The sequence below is a fragment of the Salvelinus sp. IW2-2015 genome, unplaced genomic scaffold (assembly GCF_002910315.2).
Source record: "Salvelinus sp. IW2-2015 unplaced genomic scaffold, ASM291031v2 Un_scaffold1536, whole genome shotgun sequence".
Taxonomy (NCBI): Eukaryota; Metazoa; Chordata; class Actinopteri; order Salmoniformes; family Salmonidae; genus Salvelinus; species Salvelinus sp. IW2-2015.
This window is the reverse complement of record NW_019942971.1, coordinates 44,303-67,983: the sequence shown is the minus strand read 5'-3', so window position 1 is coordinate 67,983 and position 23,681 is coordinate 44,303. Positions and strand designations below refer to the sequence as shown.

The 23,681-nt window shown below is 45.0% G+C and overlaps 1 protein-coding gene across 3 annotated transcripts in view; it reads right to left on the bottom strand.

Annotated features, from left to right (window-relative positions):
* Nucleotides 1-23,681, bottom strand: part of s1pr2 (sphingosine-1-phosphate receptor 2) — a 38,904-nt gene that overhangs the window by 7,967 nt on the left and 7,256 nt on the right. The window contains exon 1 of one of the 3 annotated variants that reach the window (XM_070439276.1): nucleotides 11,894-11,956. The exons of 1 other annotated variant lie outside the window; for it this stretch is intronic. The gene's annotated coding sequence lies outside the window, so the exon portion shown is untranslated. Of the gene's footprint in view, nucleotides 1-8,110; nucleotides 8,132-11,893; nucleotides 11,957-23,681 lie in introns of those variants that run through there. One more of the 3 variants, XM_070439278.1, reaches the window with a different exon arrangement.

The window sequence follows — 23,681 nt, the reverse complement described above, 5'->3', positions numbered from 1 at the left end:
CTGGTGTAGAGGTCCTGGATGGCAGGCAGCTTAGCCCCAGGGATGTACTGGGCGGTACGCACTACCCTCCGAAGTGCCTTGCGGTCAGAGGCCGAGCAATTGCCGTACCAGGCAGTGATGCAACCAGTCAGGATGCTCTTAATGGTGCAGCTGGAGAACATTTTGAGGATCTCAGGACCCATGCCAAATCTTTTTTGTTTCCTGGGGGGGAATAGGCTTTGTCGTGCCCTCTTCAACACTGTCTTGMTGTGTTTGGACCATTCTAGTTTGTTGTTGATGTGGACACCAAGGAATTTGAAGCTCTCAACCTGCTCCACTACAGCCCCGTCGATGAGAATGGGGGCGTGCTAGGTCCTCCATTTCCTGTAGTCCACAATCATCTCCTTAGTCTTGGTTACGTTGAGGGATAGGTTGTTATTCTGGCACCACCCGGCCAGGTCTCCGACTTCCTACCTATAGGCTGTCTCGTCGTTGTCGGTGATCAGTTGTATCGTCTGCAAACTTAATGATGGTGTTGGAGTCGTGCCTGGCCATGCAGTCGTGGGTGAACAGGAGGGGACTGAGCATGCACACCTGGGGAGCTCCAGTGTTGAGGATCAGCGTGGCAGATGCGTTGTTACCTACCCTCACCACCTGGGGGCGGTCCGTCAGGAAGTCCAGGATCCAGTTGCAGAGGAACGTGTTTAGTCCCAGGATGCTTAGCTTAGTGATGAGCTTTGAGGGTACTATGGTGGTGAACACTGAGCTGTAGTCAATGAATAGCATTCTCACATAAGTGTTCCTTTTGTCCAGGTGGGAAAGGGCAGTGTGGAGTGCAATAGAGATTACAGCATCTGTGGATCTGTTTGAGCGGTATGCAAATTGGAGTGGGTCTAGGGTTTCTGGGATAATGGTGTTGATGTGAGCCATTACCTGCCTTTCGAAGCATTTCATGGCTACGGACGTGAGTGCTAAGGGTCTGTAGTCATTTAGGCAGGTTGCCTTTGTTCTTGGGCACAGAGACTATGGTGGTCTGCTTGAAGCATGTTGGGATTACAGACTCAAATCAGGGACATGTTGAAAATGTCAGTGAAGACACCAGCCAGTTGGTCAGCACATGCCTGGAGCACACGTCCTGATAATCCGTCTGGCCCCGCAGCCTTGTGTATGTTGACCTGTTTAAAGGTCTTACTCACGTCAGCTACGGAGAGCGTGATCACACAGTCGTCCGGAACAGCTGATGCTCTCATGCAACCCTCAGTGTTGCTTGCCTCGAAGCGAGCATAGAAGTGATTTAGCTCGTCTGGTAGGCTCGTGTCACTGGGCAGCTCGCGGCTGTGCTTCCCTTTGTAGTCTGTAATAGTTTGCAAGCCCTGACACAWGACGAGCGTCGGAACAGGTGTAGTGTGATTCKATCTTAGCCCTGTATTGACACTTTGCCAGTTTTATGGTTCATCGCAGGGCATAGAGGGATTTCTTCTAAGCTCGCGGGTTAGAGTCCCGCACCTTGAAAGCGGCAGCTCTACCCTTTAGCTCAGTGCCAATGTTGCCTGTAATCCATGGCTTCTGGTTGGGATATGTACGTACAGTCACTGTGGGGACGACGTCCTCGATGCACTTATTGATAAAGCCAGTGACTTATGTGGTGTACTCCTCAATGCCATCGGAAGAATCCCGGAACATGTTCCAGTCTGTGGTAGCAAAACAGTCCTGTAGTTTAGCATCTGCTTCATCTGACCACTTTTTTATAGACAGAGTCACTGGTGCTTCCTGCTTTAATTTTGTCTTGTAATCAGGAATCAGGAGAATAGAGTTTGTCGGATTTACCAAATGGAGGGTGAGGGAGAGCTTTGTACGCGTGGAGTACAGGTGATCTAGAATTTTTCTCCCTCTGGTTGCACATTTAACATTTGGTAGAACTGATTTAAGTTTCCCTGCATCTGGGTGAGTGGTTTCCCGTTTGCTTATTTCCTTATGCAGCTGACTTAGTGCYGTCTTAGTGCCATCATCTGTCTGTGGTGGTAAATAAACAGCCACGAAAAGTATAGCTAAAAACTCTCTAGGCAAGTAGTGTGGCCTGCAATGTATCACAACATACTCTACTTCAGGCGAGCAAAATCTAGAGACTTCCTTAGATTTCGTGCACCAGCTGTTTACAAATATGCACAGACCACCCCCCTTGTCTTACCGGAGTGTACTGTTCTATCTTGCCGGTGCAGCGTATATCCCGCTAGCTGAATATCCATGTCGTCATTCAGCCACGATTCCGTGAAACATAGGATATTACAGTTTTTGATGTCCAGTTGGTACGATTTTCGTGATCGTACCTCGTCTAATTTATTGTCCAATGATTGCACGTTGGCGAGTAGTATTGACGGTAACGGCAGCTTTCCCACTCGCCTTCTCCGGGTCCTGACCAGGCATCCGGCTCTTTGTCCTCTGTACCTGCATCGCTTCCTCTTGCAAACAACAGGGATGTCGGCCCTGTCGGGTGCTTGGAGAATGTCCTGTGCGTCCTACTTGTAGAAAAKATCTTTGTCTAATCCGAGGCGAGTGATCGCTGTCCTGATATCCAGAAGCTCTTTTTTGCCGTAAGATACGGTTGCAGAAACATTATGTACAAAATAAGTTACAAATAACARGAAAAATAACCACATAATAGCACAATTGGTTGGGCGCCCGTAAAACTGCTGCCATTTCTTCCGGCGCCATTTTGAGAATTATTCAATGAACCATAAACAATTAATGAACATGCACCTGTGGAATGGTCGTTTATTGTCTACCATCTGTAAGCTGTTAGTGTCTTAAGGCCACAGTTATGAAAACTTATGACACTAAAAGAGGCCTTTCTACTGACTCTGAAAAATACCAAAAGGAAGATGCCCAGGGTCCCTGCTCATCTGTGTGAACGTGCCTTAGGCATGCTGCAAGGAGGCATGAGGARTGCAGATGTGGCCAGGGCAATAAATTGCAATGTCCGTACTGTGAGACGCCTAAGACAGCGCTACAGGGAGACAAGAAGGACAGCTGATCATCCTCGCAGTGGCAGACCACGTGTAACAACTGCACAGGATCGGTACATCCAAACATCACACCTGCGGGACAGGTACAGGATGGCAACAACAACTGCCCGAGTTACACTAGGAACGCACAATCCCTCCATCAGTGCTCAGACTGTCTGCAATAGGCTGAGAGAGGCTGGACTGAGGGTTTGTAGGCCTTTTGTAAGGCAGGTCCTCACCAGAAACAACGTCGCCTATGGGCACAAACCCACCGTCGCTGGACCAGACAAGACTGGCAAAAAGTGCTCTTCACTGACTTTTGTCAGTTGCCTACCAGGGGTGATGGTCGGATTCACGTTTATCGTTGAAGGAATGAGCATTACACCGAGGCCTGTACTCTGGAGCGGGATCGATTTGGAGGTGGAGGGTCCGTTATCGTGGTCTGGAGCGGTGTGTCACAGCAGGCAATCTCAATGCTGTGCGTTTCAGGGAAGACATCCTTCGCCCTCATGTGGTACCCGTCCTGCAGGCTCATCCTGACATGACCCTCCAGCATGACAATGCCACCAGCCATACTGCTCGTTCTGTGCGTGATTTCCTGCAAGACAGGAATGTCAGTGTTCTGCCATGGCCAGCGAAGAGCCTGGATCTCATTCCCATTGAGCACATCTGGGACCTGTTGGATCGGAGGGTGAGGGCTAGGGCCATTCCCACTTGAAATGTCCGGGAACTTTCAGGTGCCTTGGTGGAAGAGTGGGGTAACATCTCACAGCAAGAACTGGCAAATCTAGTGCAGTCCACGAGGAGGAGATGCACTGCAGTACTTAATGCAGCTGGTGGCCACACCAGATACTGACTGTTACTTTTGACCCCCCCCCCTTTGTTCAGGGACACATTATTCAATTTCTGTTAGTCACATGTCTGTGGAACTTGTTCCGTTTATGTCTCAGTTGTTGAATCTTGTTATGTTCATACAAATATTTACACATCAAGTTTGCTGAAAATAAACGCAGTGGACAGTGAGAGGACGTTTCTTTTTTTGCTGAGTTTAGTTTGTCACCATGTAGCCCATCTTGTTTGTCTCCAACACCAAGGTTGTTTTACATCCACAAATGATCAGAACTAAAACAACCAGATAATAATCTGTTTTACGTAATCAAAGCTGCTCAAAGTTTATCACGCAATGTGTATTTCGTACGATATTCAAATGAACCATGCTGAATATTCACGAGTCCGAATAGTAAAGATCTTCTGAAACCTTATCCTCTGGTTCGACTGGTACATAGAGCCTGGTAATACTGTGCAACAAAGTGGGACTTGAAAGGGGGTTGTAGTAGATGGGACTTAGAAAAATAAATGTTCTCTCTCATGAACCATATTCTTTTTGGGAAGCCCAATTGATTCTGAGTTCAGGCACACACATTTTAAAATGTGAAAACTATTTCTAAGATGCGTACTTTCAGATTTTCCAAACTCACCTGCGTTGCTCACACTTTGATGTCCACAATGTAGGGGGCAGGTTCTAAGGGTTATCCAAATGATGATGACGGACAGAGAGATCAGCCAATTATTACTGAGAGATCAGCCAATTAAAACCAGTGGTTGTTTCGAGACCCGTTCTGAGGTGCTGTAAAAATCAGACGGTTCGACAGAAAGCCGGCTGGTGGACAAAATGATGTGGTTCTTAACCCCACACTGAGACAAACCCCTTCCTCGCACTGTGGACATGTGACCAACTGATAGCTCCCTGCTCTGCTCTCACAAAAGCCCCAGGTGGTGTTTTCCCTTTCCCAGCAACACCTGATAAGCCCCAATTAGCAGTGTGTCTGTGTGTGCCTGCTGCTCCCCTCCCAGATAGCTGTTCCATTACCCACCTGCTGTCACTGCAGCACTCACAGCTACCCAGCTCCACTTTCTCCTGCTGCAGGGGAAACCAGTGAACCTAGACATCAGTGTTTGAGATACCTCAGACACAACATAGTCTTGTGTAACTGCACTCAGTCACATGGACACACGGAGACGTACATACATATACAGTACCCTGAGTGTTCAAAACATTAGGAACACTAATATTGAGTTGCACCCCCATTTGTCCCCAGAACTTCCTCAGTTCGTCGGGTCATGGACTACAAGGTGTCGAAAGCGTTCCACAGGGATCCTGACACATGTTGACTAACTTGTTTCAACTGGGACCTCACTGTTTCCTGCGCCAATGAGCTTGGAACAGACACAGCTGTATTTGCACAACGGAGTGTTCAGGTAGCATATTTCATGGGATCAGCCAGTGGCGGTTCTAGCTTGTATGGCTCCCAGGGCGAACCCCCTCTTCAGCAAAAAATAAAATAAATAAATATTCAGACATTTGGAACAACACAAATAAATAATAATAACATTTATAACTAATAAATATAAAATATACACAAAAATAAGACTAATAAATATCAAAAAGAAGTAATAAAGACAAATAAAAACACGTGTTGATTTGGCACTCGAGCATCAATATCTCCCGGGTGGCGCAGTGGTCTAGGGCTGCGCACCAGAGTCTCTGGGTTCGCGCCCAGGCTGGGCTGGGTTCGCGCCCAGGCTCTGTCGCAGCGGCCGCAACCGGGAGATCCGTGGGCGATGCACAATTGGCATAGCGTCGTCCGGGTTAGGAGGGTTTGGAGGTTTGCCGGTAGGGATATCCTTGTCTCAGTATGTAAAAAAAAAAAAAAGAAAAAAAAGAAAAAGAAAATAGTAAAAAAATATTTTAAATATAATAATAAGTTTTTTTATAAAAATGTATGCACTCTTTACTGTTAAGTCGCTCTGGATAAGAGCGTCTGCTAAATGACTAAAATGTAAATGTAAATACATTACCCACCCCAACACTGTCAACCAAGAGTCAAGACTAAAAACAATTCACCTTGGTGTGTGCAGACTGGTTTTATATTATTCTTAATTCACACAAACCAGACAAAAATGCAACAATATGTCTGTGAAACTCTCTATTCACAGTATTATGAATTAATTGTTGTTTATTTGGTAGCATTTCGTAGTGTGACATTTGACTAATTGCATTAGTACTGTACAAAGTTAGAGGTGTGCTATTTGATAGATTCCCCCGCTCCCCTACCTCGGGCTTCCAGTGGGGAGACCTGAGGTCAACCTACCCCCCCCCCCCCTCCCTCCCCATCTCGTACTTCTGAGTGGGAAACCTTCCGAGGCAGTAGCCTGCCTAGCTCACAAACTAGAATCAGGGCGCCCACTCTGACAAGGTTAATTGACCCATAGTCCCACACGGTGACATGATATCATTGACGTGACATGCAAATGAGCGATAGAAAACCAATCACGCAAATGTCACCATTCCTAATTTTTGTGTGCCGCCCCGGCGGCTGCCCATGTTGCCTATACCTAAATCCGCCACTGGGATCAGTAATATGTTGCTATTTCACACAGAGGTTACTTAAGCTCAAGAAGGAGAGTGTTGGAAAGATTTTTKAAATATAGTGAGGAACTATGGTCATTCCCGATGACTGTACAACCCTCTGTTGGCTTTCTGTGTGACGTGATGAAAAAAACGACTTTGAGAAGCTCCGCAGCTCATAAGTTGTGGTGAGTTAAGACAATCAGAAATAGCCTACTATCAGACATTCCCAAATGGTAACTTTTATAGGCCTACATTTGCGCACAGGCCAGGTACTTCTACGTATGTTCAAGCTAAATATATAAACATAAAAAACAAGTCACATAATGAAACAATGAATGCGCACAAATTAAACGGGAAACAGTATTCTGGAGAGGGGACGCGCCTATAGTGCGTTTTTGCCACAAACCCATTCCCTTCTTGTGTAGACATTTTTAATTAGGGATGTCATTTATGAAAATACTAGGCTGTAGTGTGTAGACCACAACTCAATTCTTTTAGATGTAGGCCTACAACAGAAAACGCATGTGAAACATTAACACTACAACTCCCAAGGCAGGCAACCTGACTGTTTCCAGTTTTGTCATTCCAATATAAACCTTACACCTGACTCTTCCAAAACATTAGTGTATTTTACACTCTACCAGTACTCGCAGACAAATGTCATAAAAGACTAAAACTTTGAGCATTTCATCCTAAAAGCACCATGACGCTCAAAATGACCATATCATATTTAACAGTAGAATAGCGGGGCATCGAGGAGTACCAATAGCCACCAGTCTAATAAATCCATTTAACTAGAAAAGCCTGGCCTCATAGAACACCCCTACGTGCCAATGTCATTTAGTTGTGTTTATGAAGGTGTTCAGTAACAGAATACAAAATGTTAATATTTGAAAGAACATAACATTTTTCATTAGTTTATGTTCCTGTAGGCTATATGTAAAAACAAAAAACCCCACTAAACACAGAATGGACATCTGTAAGATGATATGGAAGAAGTGCCATTTGGTAAGCTTCTTGTTTCTTTGTTAATGAAAATACCCATCCCCATGCTGCGAAATGCATCTTGCTGTGTTGAGTTCATAATAATTATTATTAAGGTGTCGTTTCAATATAGTTTAGGTTTAGTTTGGACGGGCCTGGTGGGCAGGGAACTTGTCTTACAGTCAGAAAATACACTATCATCTTTTTTAGTATTTACAGTCTATGCGCTTCTGGATCTAGAAATACATTTCTGMCTGATTATAATTTGCATTTGGTGTCCTGATGTTTCATATGAGATATTTTAACATAATAAATGCATTTATTTAGCAATTAATGATTTATTATGGAATATTTAAACAATTGAAATATCATATGGTCAGAATGACGCTGAGTGTTAATGTTCACTGCCTGCCTGTGAAGTCAAAGACATTCTGCTGGCATGCGCAGTAATAAAGCTGCATTCTTTTGATCTTTCGGATCCATTTGGGTCCGATACAGACCTGACCCAATTTGGATCCGATTCTCTGACATATTTTGGGTCATATCTGGTCCACATTGGATCCGAATCGGATGGGGTATTGATTTTGCAAAAAATGTCAGATGGGAATTTCACAAATCCAATTCGATTTGGATCTAAATGTCCAGATGTGAGATGACCTCTACTTCACACTACCCCTCTATCACATTAAAGCTGTTGTATTAGCATCAAAACACCAGACAGATGCAATCTTACCTCTGTGGTAGAGTGATCTCTCTCCTCCTCCTAGCTAATCTCTCTCAGCCTTTTAGAGCAGCCAGAGTGTTATGGGTTATCATTATCCATCATAGTCCCACGCTGGGTAGGACCTCTCTCTGCTGTGATTGGATGCCTTGTCGGTTCCATTTTTGAGCATACTCGTTGAGAGCTCTGCTAGCTGTCAGGAGGATTGTTCCATTCTGCACTCCCTCCCCTTAACTCCTCCTCCCCCACCCCGGTCCCTGACCACAGGTTCTCACCCTTGACGCCAAGTGCCAATAGTGTCTCTGCGGTATCAAACACAAATGCAGTGAGATGGAGCATTAAAGATGTCAGTGCAGGAAGGAAGAGATTTATATCTCAGCAGGACAGTGAGACACAATGCAGTGTATAAAGTCAAGAAGCAATGGTGCTTGCAACATACATGATAACAGACGTACAACATACAGTGSCTTTGGAAAGTATTCAGACTCCTTGACTTTTTCCACATTTTGTCACGTTACAGCCTTATTCTYAAATGGACTWAATAAAAACAATTCCTCAGCAAAAACAGAAATATCTGATTTACGTAAGTATTCAGACCCTTTGCTATGAGACTCGAAATTGAGTTCAGGTGTTTCCTGTTTCCATTGATCATCCTTGAGATGTTTCTACAACTTGGAGTCCACCTGTGGTAAATTCAATTGATTGGACATGATTTGGAAAGGCATGTCAGAGAAGAAACCAAGCCATGAGGTCGAAGGAATTGTCCATAGAGCTACGAGACAGGATTGTGTCGAGGCACAGGTCTGGGGAAGGGTACCAACACATTTCTGCAGCATTGAAGGTTCCCAAGAACACAGAACACACATCATTCTTAAAAGGAAGAAGTTTGGAACCTTTCTGAGCAATCGGGGGAGAAGGGCCTTGGTCAGGAAGGCGATCAAGAACCCGATGGTGACTTTGAAAGAGCTCTACAGTTCATCTGTGGAGGTGGTTGTCCTTCTGGAAGGTTCTCCCATCTCTGCAGCACTCCACCAAATCAGGCCTTTATGGTAGAGTAACCAGATGGAAGCCACTCCTCACATGACAGCCCGCTTGGAGTTTGCCAAAAGGCACCTAAAGACTCTCAGACCATGAGAAACAAGATMCTCTGGTCTGATGAAACCAAGATCAAACTCTTTGGCCTGAATGCCAAGCGTTACATTTGGTGGAAACCTGGCACCATCCCTACGGTGAAGCATGGTGGTGGCATCATGCTGTAGGGATGTTTTTCAACAGCAGGGACTGTGAGACTAATCAGGATTGAGGCAAAGATGAACGAAGCAAAGTACAGAGATCCTTGATGAAAACCTGCTCCAGAGCGTTCAGGACCTCAGATTGGGGCGACGGTTCACCTTCCAACAGGACAACGAGCCTAAGCACACAGCCAAGACAATGCAGGATTGGATTCGGGACAAGTCTCTGAACGTCCTTGAGTGAACCAGCCAGAGCCCGGACTTGAACCTGATCGAACATCTCTGGAGAGACCTGAAAATAGCTGTGCAGGGACACTCCCCTTCCAACCTGACAGAGCTTGAAAGGATCTGCAGAGAAGAATGGGAGAAACTCGCCAAATACTGGTGTGCCAAGCATCATACCCAAGAAGACTCGAGGCTGTAATCGCTGAAAAAGGTGCTTCAACTAAGTACTGAGTAAAGGGTCTGAATACTTACAGTGGGGCAAAAAAGTATTTAGTCAGCCACCAATTGTGCAAGTTCTCCCACTTAAAAAATGAGAGAGGCCTGTAATTTTCATCATAGGTACACTTCAACTATGACAGACAAAATTAGAAAAAAAATCCAGAAAATCACATTGTAGGATTTTTAATGAATTTATTTGCAAATTATGGTGGAAAATAAGTATTTGGTCAATACTTATACTTACTTTTTAAGTGGGAGAACTTGCACAATTGGTGGCTGACTAAATACCTTTTTGCCCCACTGTATATGTGATTTCTGTTTTTTATATTTATTCAATAAACAAAAATGTCTACAAACCTGTTTTTGCTTTGACATTGGGGTATTGTATGTAGACTGATGAGGGAAAAACTTTTTTTTWAAGTCAATTTTAGCTGTAACCTAACAACATTTGGAAGCTACTGTACATCCTACATAGAGTATCTACATCAAGTATTGCCATGACGTGGTTTCTGTTGACCCCATTATAGACCTATAATCGATGCACACATAAACACACTATGGTATGGATCTATAAAACAAAGTCTACAGCCGCAGAGACTAAAAACACAACTCACTCAAAACCTCTTCCTGTCAGACAGACAAACGTTCGATTGGATAAGAGAGAGCTACGCTGAGGTCGGTTTATTTTTTGTTAGATCATTTTTTTTAAATCAGTAAAAAAAAAAAAAAAAAAACGGTTTATTTTTTGTTAGATCATTTTTTTTAAATCAGTAAAAAAAAAAAAAAAAAAATGCACTAAGCATTATGTGGGTTGAATGCTGTAACAAAGAATAAAACTAACACATGTCCATTGATGGTAGTGACTGCCCATTAACCATAATTTATTCACATTACTTTATTACAATATTTCAGTTGTGTATATTACAATTTGTTTTAGACCTATTTGATGACTACATTATTTCATTGTAAGTCATTATCTCATCTCTATAGAGCTGACAAAGTAACATATTTTAGTTGTTCTTCAAAGTAAATAAGGCACATTTTATGACTGCTGAATATCAACTAACAAACTTAGATCATGTACACTACATGACCAAAAGTATGTGCTCGTCGAACATCTCATTCCAAAATAATTGGCATTCATATGCATACAAACTATTTGCATACAAATCTGTAGATGCTCTACAGACGATCAGTKACACTAACACGCATACCACCCTTTCGCAGACAGCTTTTTCCAAATCAGAATCAGACACCCCCTGGTCTCTACTGTACCTCAGTCACAGCTCATCCAGCTTCACACACAGACACCAGCTACACTCTCTTCTATAGCTACAAGTCATTACATAGTGGAAACGGCCAGGGAAGGACAAGCCCTCCACAGCACACTGACTAAACAGCCCCAGCCAGCCAGTTAGCCACACACTGAGCTTAGCTTCACAGTCAGGCTGTAGTGGGACTGAATTTGCTGGTGATAGCAGGTGGCAGCAGTGTGTCTCTGCTCTCTCTCCACATCCCTGAGCCCCAGGGCTCCATCCATGACATGAAGTGATTTCACYGCCATCACTGCAGCATTGATCACCCTCAGTCAGTTCCCAGGGCAAGGCAGAAGCAGAGCATTCAAGTTCACAGAACCAGCAGGACCAGGGGCAGAGGGYGCAGAAACACTATTTGGATAGTCTATCTGTAGATGCTCTACAGACAATCAGCAACATTTCAACTTATTATCTACTAACCCTAACCCTAGCTTTAACCATAAATAACCCTTATCCTAGCTAACCCTAGCCCTTATTCTAAACCTAACCCTAGCAAGCAGTCGCTTATCAACAGATAGTTTGTTGATAGTATGATCCTCTGTAGAGCATGTACAGATGGACCAAATAAAGTGTGACTTTAAAAACTCAGCTAGGTGAGTGGTCACAGAGCAGAAGAGACAGGAGCAGGACTCATCCTAAACCCTAACCGCGGTCACTGTATAGACAGATCGGTCTTTGAGTTCCATCTGCAGTCACAAACAGACGGGGGTTTTATCTCAGGGGGGTTCCATACGGAAAATACATACAACATTAACAACCCAATTGTGAGGCGTAAATMAAATAACACTAACTGCTACATTAACCCAGGGTAAGTCTTCAGGGCAACAGTCATGCAGTCGGTTGGTGGTATCAGTGATGATCTGTGAGTGAGTGACAGAGAGATTGCAGTGATCCTCCCCTGGCCTTCTTCCTGTCTGGTGTTATCTCCTCTAGATGGCTCAGTGTTGACAGGCAGGCTGATAACACCCACAACCACTCAGCCATGCAGCCAGGGCTGAAACCCACACCAAGACAAAAAAAACACAAATAGCAACACTGAAACGACACACATGTGCTAGCGGACCAGACAGAGAGATACACACAGACACCTACAAAATGCCAAAAGAACAATACTATCACTCGCACAGACACACCAGCATAATCTTATCTATATGCATACCACTTTGACACGGATATTCACAACTGTTTAGAGCTCAATTTCCTAAACAAAGGAAATGGCTATGGTGAAATCGCCACGAGCAGTCTCTGGACTTTGGACAGTAGAGTGAGAGTGAATCACTTGGTCTGTCTGTGATTTGACCTTTGACATACAGTTCTGTAGCACTGGGCTTTGTGGAGCTGGCTACAACGTGAGCTGACTGATTGTGGGGGAGTGAAACTCAGGCTCAAGAGAGAAGAGGCTCTGTCGTTGAGAGACTTGCACTGTTCATATGACCAGCAGGCAGCTAAATTAAGAAAAAACAGAGAGGGGAGAAAGAGGGGGTGAGAGGAAGAGAGGCTGTTTCTGTGTCGCTCTGTGACTTGTATTGTAGAGAGGCCGGACGGACCAGAGATATGAGATGGAAGCCTGCAATATCTCAGTTTTAAGCTTTAAGAGGAATTCCACAGGGGACCTTAATGCACATTCGGAGAAAGATGAAAAAAAACATGCTGGAAAAATGTCTTTGTTGCTTGCTTTGTGTAAACTTGCCAAACCATGACCCAGACATACACATTCACATTCCTCTGGCTCTTCACTGGGACGTATTGTTTAGATTAGTTATAGTGAAATATTAGTCCAGTAATGATCATTGAATCAATATTTACATGAATGCGTTATCACTGCGTAGCTATAGTAGTACAGAGTCAGATAGGCATAACTTARACTGATGCAGAAATACATTCTGTTACTGTGACTAGACATCCACTTCTGTTTCTATGTTACAGAACTCTACATTTGCAGAGATGCTGACTACTTTCCCGGAAAGGCACACATGTTTTTTTTAGCTTCAAAGACAGAATGTGTCTTCCTCTCCCCCTTTGTCGTATGGTCTGGGGATTTCATCATTCTGTGAGGCTTGTTAAAATCTTGCTGAAGCTGGCAGATTATTTAGGAAGTGCAATTTCTTTTTTTCTTTTTTTTTAACACTGAATGACGGGTAATCTTGTAATTAGGGATTAACCTTCCCCTCATCAGCAGATGACAGTTTGAGCACAGCCTCTTTTGGGGGTCTAATTTCTGTCTGCACAGTTCGGTCAAGAAGCAATGTTCACTTTCACTGGGTGTGTGCTTCATGCCAGGCATTCGTTCGCGCTTTCGCTCTCTCTCGGAACAAAGGGACAAGTGAAGAGGGGCATCGTGCAGCGGAGCCCCCCGGCAGCAATTGGTAACCCACATGATCGACAGCCCCCCCAATCTGCCCAACGGGAGGGGCAAGGCATCAGAGGGGGTGGCYCCTTTGAGGCAATTACTGTAATACATTCACCCTCAGACCATGCCTGTCAACCCCTGTCCCACGGGGCACACTGCCAAAATTATTCATATTCTTACGTCGCACTATTCTGCATATTTCTCTTTCATCCGGCGTCCTGATTTAAATGGACCACATTTCCCTCTCTCCGTGTTCCCCCTCCTCCTCTGGTATACTTTACACTTACCACAGAGATCAAAGCACAAGGGGACGAAGAGGTGATTAAAACCCCATCAGGAAGGGTTGATTTAGAACACATCTGGAGCAGACATGTTCTTATAGTTCCGTATTAAGGCCTCATTACTCCATATTCTATTTAAAGGAACCACTCTCTGTTTTGAGCCTGTTCATGAGTCTTATCAGCAGCACCATGCAGAAACTGTTTCAATTGGACACCCTGAGCCATCTTAACCCCACATCTTATCAACACTCATTTCACATGAAAAGTTCGCAAACAACCTGAGCTGTTATATGTTGCTCAAGAGATCACAGTAACTAGGTTTCCATCCAATTGGCGACAGATTTTCATGCGAATAGTCTAACATCAGCATAAAGAAAATGTGAATTTTCCCACCAGTTAGCGTGTTTCAACCAAACGGACTTGTTGCGGATAAAAATCAGTGCAATGACATTGTTTTTTGCTTGTACCAAATAAAAATCTAAAAAGTTAAATGGGTTTCCATTAAATTTTTKAACTCTACCGATAGTTTTGTCACAAAATYTTTTGTTAKATAGCAAATGTTCCTATTCTAGTCTTGGTCCGTGCACTCTAGCCAACAGCTCACAGATACAGTGAGGGTAGGGTAGCCTACATGATGAGATTATGGATAAGAGCGAGAATATTTTGTATTTGTCAAACGGCAGTCAAGCATCGATCATCAATCATGTCACCAGAATAAAACCCTCAATATTTATTGGAAAGGAGCATCAAGATCACGGTGCCCTTTCACCACCCTGTGAAGTTCACCATAACTTATTTCATCTGTAGCCTAATAAACGGAATGATTTCCCGAGTCGTAATGGGAGGACCACACAACAAATCATTGCGTGACTCAGAGTTTACTTTGATATGATGGTTATTATATCAATATTTGTGCATAAAAGGTGTTTCCACCTCCATTTCACGCATTAATACATTTTACAGACACAAAAAGATCCCACCATGTCAAAGGAACAAATGATCTGTCTGCATTTAAAAAAAATTGTACCTACACTTGGTTTCCATCATAGCTGTCGTGATTTATTTTTATACAGTATGACCTTACTTGCATTAAAACTGTGGATGGAAACGTGGTTAGTATCACAAAGGAAGCGTGGTGGTAAAAGCTAACAGCATGCTAATGTTGTCACGACACTAAGACACGTACACACTAGTCACATTACTGGTAAACCACAGAGGTAAGGCTCGGAATATTTACACTCAGCCGGGAGGTCTGCTTGTCTCCATCCAGCTCTGAAACAGAAATGAATGTGAGCGCAAGGCACAGTAGAGTTTCAGCAGGACAAGTCAGTCTTGAACCAGTATCCTGGCCCGCTCAGAGCAGTTCTGTTCTGCTGTTGGACCTGAACATAACCGGTTGGTCTGGATCAGAACCCTTTAAGTTAGGAACAATGTGTTCCATTATGGGTCAGATATGGAACTAACAGCTGAGCTCAAGGGAGGATGAGGTGTGCTAGTTTCACGTTTCAGCAGTGCTGCTATTCTCACACATCTCTGTGTTMTTTAACACAGTGAGGTATTCCTAAAGGAATAGGCTTTGAATGCACATTCACCTTTTCTTTGTCCCGGCTCCCCGCTCCTATTCTGACCTGATGCTAGAACTTGGACTCCAACCCTACTCCGGTTCTATTCTATTGCCTGGCTAGGATACTGTGTGTAATGAGGGTTTGGGATCGCGCACAGCATCAGCATGCATGTGATCATGCATGTATGTGTATGCATGTTAATGAATGTAAGCACTATAGAAGCGGATTCCAAATGCTTTGAGGCATCTCTGTATGTGTGTGCAATATTAGTTGTGTTTGTGTGTGTACACAAATTGGTGGTGAGGGTGCAAGCAGTGACTGTGACACTACAAACTGCATGCTTGTTCCTCTGATGTTCCTGTGGTCTTTCTATGCATCAATAACAGCAGACTGTCACAGGACAGAGAGCTGGGAGGCCACAATAGAGGRGAGGGGGATGGTGCCAATGAAAGAGATGAGAAATGTATAAAAAAATATGATATCATCTATAGGGGTGAACAGAGGGGGACAACGCAGTTCTGACTGCTTTCAGTCTCTATTTAGATGCTGCATTGAGGCCTTCCGTATTTTATTAATACAGACCTGTATTCAGAGCTTTGACGTCAGAAAAATACATGGTTGCCTAGTGAGAGAACACTCTCCACAAACATTCAACAAAGTTTTAGACAGGATGACATTTCCTTAAAAATACTAACAAGAGCTAGCCAATGTGTCTCCTGAAAAACAACAAGGATATTTCGACATCCAGAGACCTCCCGAGCACTGACATATAAGAGAGCCAATCCCCCCTGAGACTGGACACGAACTGAAGTACTCCTGTAACATACAGTTATAGTAGATGGTAGAAGCAGACCACATACAGAGGCAGAGTGAGCTGTATGGAAACAACCCAAGAGGTTATGTTTCAAGGCACCTGCACAAGTACAGTGAAATGGGGTAAGGGGGACAGGGATACTGGAGTGATGGAGGTAGATATGTATAGGGGTAAGGGGACAGGGATACTGGAGTGATGGAGTGATGGAGGTAGATATGTATAGGGATAAGGGGACAGGGATACTGGAGTGATGGAGGTAGATATGTATAGGGGTAAGGGGACAGGGATACTGGAGTGATGGAGGTAGATATGTATAGGGATTAGGGGACAGGGACACTGGAGTGATGGAGGTAGATATGTATAGGGGTAAGGTGACAGGGATACTGGAGTGATGGAGGTAGATATGTATAGGGGTAAGGGGACTAGGCAACAGGATATAAGATAAACAGAGTAGCAGCAGCTTGCATGTGAGTGGGTGTGCGGGTGTGTAGAGTCAGTATAAATGTATGTGCATATTATGTGTGAGTGAGCGAATGATAGAGTGTTTGTGTGTGTGTGTTGGAGTGACAGTGGGTGTGTAGGGCTGTGAGTGTGCATAGACAGTGCAAATACTGAAATAAAAGGTAAATAAAGATACAAGTTAAACTCGGCCCGTGTAGCTATTTTGTTAGCTATTTATCAGTCGTATTGCTTGGGCATAGAAGCTGTTCAAGAGCCTGTTGGTGTCAGACTTGATACTCCGGTACCTCTTGCCGTGCGGCAGCTGAGAAAATTGTTGTCATCAGATTTTCAATCCCAATGATAACTAACAATCAATAAGCTTTGACCAATCCCCGAGGTTTGTAAGACCCTGGGTTTAATAATAATTAGGCAAAAACTCAGCTTATGCAAAAGGTTCGTACAGTTTATTCACGAGAGCACTCTGAAGTCCATAATACAAATACATCCATTTTATAACTCACTCCCTACTTACGCACATACCTCCACACAAACAGTAGATATCCTATGCACATGCATACACGCYAACAGTAGGTGAGTTGTATCCATTGTTTATCACTACCAAGCCGACAGTTCCATTCCCCCGAGATTAGAGGAACCTTGAAAGGACTCCCTGTCCTATCGTAAGTTTCTCAGAGTTCTAGCCAGGTCGGGTCATGCATAGTTCAATTGTTCTCGGTATCTCCTTAGTCACACACACACTAACACATTTCTCTCCCTCACATGTCTCTACCGAACCTTACTGGACTTACGTTTTATACTTTAATTATTCATTATACATGCTACATAAACTAATAATCACTAATAGTTACGTTTCAGGGTGGAATTCTTTAATCATTACRTTTAAGCATATAAATTCCCTTATRAATTGTCTATGGCTTCGGTGGTTGGGATCTTTGATGATTTTCCAGGCCTTCTTTTCACACTTCCTAATATAGAGGTCCTGGATGGCAGGGAGCTCGGACCCAGTAATGTACTAGGCTGTCCGCACAACCCTCTGTAGCGCCATGCGATCGAGGATGGTGCTATTGCTATACCAAGCGGTGATGCAGCCTTTCAATATGATCTCAATGGTACACCTGTAGAACATTTTGAGGATGAGGGCCCATGCCAAACTTTTTCAACCTCCTGAGGTGGCAGAGGCGATGTTGCGCCTTCTTCACGACTGTGCGTTTGGACCATTTTAAGTCTTTAGTGATTTGGACAATGAGGAACTTAAAGCTGTCTAKCTGCTCCACTGCCGGCCTGTCGATATGGATGGGGGCGTGGTCGACCCTGCCCCCCGTTTCCTGTAGTCCACGATGAGCTCCTTGGTCTTGCTGACATTGAGGGAGAGGTTGTTGCTCAAGCACCACACTGTCAAGTCACTGACCTCCTCCCTGTATGCCGACTCATCGTCGGKAGTCATCAGACCTACCACCATCGTGTCATCAGCAAACTGATAATGGTGTTGGAGTCATGCGTGACCGCATAGTCYTGGCTGAACCGGGAATACAGGAGGGGACTAAGCATACACCCCTGTGGGGCCCCTGCGTGAAGGGTCAGCGTAATGGAGGTGATGTTGCCTACCCTCCCCACCTGGGGTCTGCCCATCAGAAAGTCCAAGATCCAGTTGCAGAGAGAGGTGTTCAGACCCAGAGTCCTAAGCTTGGTGACGAGTTTGTAGAGGATAATAGTGTTGAACGCTGAGCTGTAGCCAATGAACCGCATTCTCACATAGGTATTCCTATTATCTAGGTGGGTGAGGGCAGTGTGGAGAGCAATTGAGATTGCGTCATCTATGGATCTGTTGGGGCAGGATGCCAATTGGAGTGGGTCTAGGGTGGCGGAGTTAGTGTGTGCCATAACCAGCCTCTCAAATGATTACAGAAGTGAGTGCTACAGTACGGTAATCATTGTGGCATGAAGCCTTAGAGTACTTAGGAACAGGGATGATTGTGGTCATCTTAAAACATGTGGGGAATTACAGACTGGGACAAAGAGAGATTGAAAATTACTGTGAATATGCCTGCCAGCTCTTCTGCGCATGCTCTGAGAATGAACCCTGGAATACCGTCAGGGCCCGCGMACTTGAGGGTGTTGACCTGATTTAAAAGCCCTTCTCACGTTGGCCTCAGAGAGTGAGATCACCCAGTCCTCTGGGTCAGTGACGGCCCTCACACCCGGCTCGATGTTGCTGTTGTCAAAGCGTACGTAACATGCATTGAGTTCATCTGGTAGAGAGGCATCGTTGAGCAGATCACTGTTGGGTCTTCCTTTGTAACCCGTAATAGACTGTAGCCCCTGCTCATGGGGCGGGTGTCGGAGCCTGTGTAATATGATTCCACCTTATTCCTATGTTGTCCTTTTGCTCGTTTGACTCTGCGGAAGTCATAGCGGGCCTTCTTGTAATTATTCTGGTCTTTGGCCGTAGCATCAGGGTAGTCTGCGATAGCGCTGTGTGTGGTAGCCCTGCTCTTTAGTTTAGCGCCAACCTCAGTGTTAATCCAGGGCTTTTAATTGAGGAAGCAGCAAACCCTGACTGTGGGTACAACGTTGCCGATGCATTTTCTAATGAAGCCATTGACAGAGGTGGGAAGCTCATCGACGTTAATCGGTGGAGTCTCAGAACACATTCCAACCAGCGCTAGCAAAGCAGTCCTGAAGCATATCTTCTGATTCTGGTGACCATTTCTCAACAGAGCAAATCGCAGGTACTTCCTGTTTCAGCTTCCGCTTGTCAACAGGAAGCAAGAGTACGGAGTCATGATCTGATTTGACGAATGGCAGACGAGGGAGGACATTGTATGCTTTTTTATGGGTAGAAGAGCAGTGGTCTAGGACTTTCTCCCCTAGTGGCGTTGGAGACGCGTTGATGGAAGTGGGACATCGCGTGTCTTAGTGATGTCGAATTAAAATCGCCGGAAACCAGAAAAGTGGCCGCTGGGTGTAGGGTTTCCTGCTTGTTTATAGCCTTGTACAGTTTGTTAAGCGCCAGTTTATTATTTTGATTGGCCTGAGGTGGTATGTATACAGCAGTCACAATAACAGCTGAAAAGATTTGGGAGTTTGGGGGGATTTTGGGCCATGCTACAACTATTTCACTGCCTTGAAACCTCTCTAAAAGTCCCTTGATGGAACAGTTGTATGTGTATACATTTGTGTATGTATGGTATAATATTATGAGCAGGTCTGACAGTACTCTGTCATGCTGTGGGGGTATGGTTTTGAGGGCAGTGAGAAAACGGCTACTTGACTTTGACCGGGAGCAGAGAGATGATCTCACAAGAGTTACAACATTTGACCTGTTGTCACGTTTGGTTGAGACAAACATCGTCCATTTCCAATAGATCCGCCAACTCCTATAAAGCATTCTGAACTGTTGCATGACCTCACTCCAGTTCAGTTACTCGTGGTGTGTGTTTTAATTTGTGCAGTTCACTTAAAATCCCATTTCAGTATGTCAGTCAGTTAATGAGAGGAAGTAGGCCAGCCAATACAGAGTCTGTCAGTCTGCCACATCCATCTTTATTCACAATCACACAGAGATGTATCTCCAATATGTTGTTAATGGAACAGACCTTCTTTCAGAGTTCTAAGTCTCAGTAAGCGGGTCCAACACTGCTCTAAGAACTTTAAATCTGAGAGGCCTGACTCCAACTCCTTGTCTCCCTCCTTCTCCCTGTGGGGGGTTGAAGAAGCACAGCTTTTCTTCCAGCTGSACAAACAAAGCCAGCTCAGAATAACAATGGCTGCCAGAATGGAGTGATGAGGAGGGAGGGGGGGGGTTCCAAACCACACATCTCCATGTGTACCTGCTCCAACYTCACTGAAACATGACCACTGGCTGGGATTGACCAGACACCAGGAATCCACACTCTGACCACATTGATTAACCATGCTCCCTCCCTACTGTAAATCACAGTAGAATAGTGTTCCTCCTCTGTACAGTTTTCAAAGTGTTGTCGCCTTCTTCGAAAGCCACAAAACCAAAATGAAAATGTTGAGGTGGTTTGTTARTGTTTCATGTGCCATGGATGAAAGATCCAATACGGCAATCCAATAACCTTTCTTAGCCTAATTACTTAGACTGGCAGAAAGTTTCTCTAAGTATATGGGTGGTCCACAGTGAAGTTAACAATACTGTATGATACAGACATGCCTTTACCACAACTGTGAAGGATGATTTGAACCAAATCCCTTTAATGATATGTCAGGCATGCTGGTATGTTGGTGAGGGTATTAGGGTGTGTAGCCATGGATACGTTTATGGTTAAGTGACTAGAGAAGACGGGAGATGTAACAGGACCTTTTAAAGCTGTTGGATTTGGATAAGGAGTTTAAACATCATCCTGGACTGAAATACACCAAACCTTTCCCTCCTCCAAATGTCTGCTCAACTAAATATTTATAAAGTATTCCTGAGGGCACGTCTGTGTTAGACAGATTATGTTTTGATATAGTTTCATGTGTCTGTGTAAGATGTTGGGAATGGGGGAAAAAAGCAGAGCAGGCCATATATTTCCTGATCGGAGYCACTCCCAGTTCTTGGCTGTGTATCAGAAAGCTACATGTTGTCAGCTGTTTGTTGCAGCTTGTACTTCTGCAGCCTGCGAACAGAAGGCACTTATTTTGCTACAGCTGCCACACCCAGGAAAAGTGTTTTTCAGGCTAGTGGAGATTCTCATTTAGGCAAAAGAGCGTCCTCTCATTGACTTCTCCTTCCTCTCTCCTCCATGACCCGGTAAAATCAATAAGTAGTCGAGTGTCAATTCGTTAGTAGGCGGACGAAGGAGGATGCTCCCCTCCTCGATTACCAACTTCGACAGAGGATGCACAAGAGTTTCCACACCACAGGAGGTTGGTGACACCTTAATTGGGAAGGATGCAATAGTAATGGCTGGAGGGGAATGGTCTCAAATACATCAAACACATGGTTTCCATGTGTTGGTTGCCATTCCATTCGCTCGTCCTCCCCTCAGCAGCCACTGATCCTCACGGCAGGTAGCGCAGAAGTATTTTAATACCCGCCACACCCCCTTTGAATCAGCTGATGTTTTCCCGAGGGAGAAGAGCATGCACACATTTAACAACGATGTGCTACTCATCCTTTTATCTAGAAAATGTATTGCACTAACTACATTTGTTTTGATCACTTTKTACATTTATTTGGGGATCCACCCCTGTAAAGMCATTACACACATTGACTGTGATACATTTTTAGTCAGTGCTGCAGCTCTTATCTGTAAGTAATGGATTGACTCGTGACCGTTTCCTTTTAACCCTGCCTGTTCAAGCCAGAACGTTGTTCCCTTCTCTGATCTTTCCGATGTTCGTACCCCTTTAGAAATGGCTGACTAAAGTAAAGTGGTTGTGTGTAGTAGACAACGAGAGSCTTCYGCGTCCCTAAGGACAAAGCCTTCTCACTGCTCGTATTAGCGGCCTCGCTCTCCRAGGATTGGAGCWGAAACATGAGCATCCTTTAGGGACGACCCCACCCACATCTCCCTCCGACTTCAACCCCCATGTGACCCGGCTTCCGACCTGGCCAAGAAATAATCCCACACATCCAGTTCCCACTGCTGAATTATCATCCATTTATTTAATCCATCTGTTTATTCTACATTATTCGTCCATTGATTTGACTTGCATTTCCCACGCGCTACTTCTCCTGGAGTCTTCCTCCATTCAGTAGGCTTTGGTGACCCTGGGGCTCACGGGATCTTTAACAGTAAGTCTGCCTGGTTACACTGTGTGGATGCTGCTGTCATGTCTGCCTGGTTACACTGTGTGGTTGCTGCTGTCATGTCTGCCTGGTTACACTGTGTGGATGCTGCTGTCATGTCCGCCTGGTTACACTGTGTGGATGCTGCTGTCATGTGCTGGTTACACTGTGTGGTTGCTGCTGTCATGTCCGCCTGGTTACACTGTGTGGATGCTGCTGTCATGTCCGCCTGGTTACACTGTGTGGATGCTGCTGTCATGTCTGCCTGGTTACACTGTGTGGATGCTGCTGTCATGTCTGCCTGGTTACACGGTGGTGGATGCTGCTGTCATGTCTTCCTGGTTACACTGTGTGGATGCTGCTGTCATGTCGCCTGGTTACACTGTGTGGTTGCTGCTGTCATGTCCGCTGGTTAACTGTGTGGATGCTGCTGTCATGTCCGCCTGGTTACACTGTGTGGATGCTGCTGTCATGTCGCCTGGTTACACTGTGTGGATGCTGCTGTCATGTCGCCTGGTTACACTGTGTGGATGCTGCTGTCATGTCCGCCTGGTTACACGGTGTGGATGCTGCTGTCATGTCCGCCTGGTTACACTGTGTGGATGCTGCTGTCATGTCCGCCTGGTTACACTGTGTGGATGCTGCTGTCATGTCCGCCTGGTTACACTGTGTGGATGCTGCTGTCATGTCTGCCTGGTTACACGGTGTGGATGCTGCCTGGTCATGTCTGCCTGGTTACACGGTGTGGATGCTGCTGTCATGTCTTCCTGGTTACACTGTTGTGGATGCTGCTGTCATGTCTGCCTGGTTACACGTGTGGATGCTGCTGTCATGTCTGCCTGGTTCAACGGTGTGGATGCTGCTGTCATGTCTGCCTGGTTACAGGTGTGGATGGCTGGCTGCTGTTCATGTCTTGCCTGGTTACAACAATCAGCGGTTGGGTGGATGATTTCGTGTCTTTTTCTTCTGTTCCCTCATCTCTCTGTCTCATCTCGTGACACTCACTTCTTTCCCCGCCGTCTTTTCTCTGTATCTCCCGCTTCCCACTCTTGATGATCTTCTAGTCAGCTATCGTCTGACTTCTTCTCACTCCCTACTCTTCTGTCTTCATTCTCTGCGTCAGCTCCTTCACTTCCCTCTCCTTGTCCTTCCTCTCCTCCGCCTCTCCTCTCTCTCTTCGCCTTTCTCCCTCCCAGTTCTTACTTTTTTACTTTCTCCACCTCCCCGCCCCTAAGCCTCTCCCCGCTCTCTTCATCATCGCGTCACCTCGAGCTAGGGCCAATACAAAAACAAACGACCTACCAAACAACCCCGCAACTCCAAAGACAAGTCCTCTCCTCGTCTTCCGTTTCATTGCCTCCTCTTTCTCGTATCGTTGG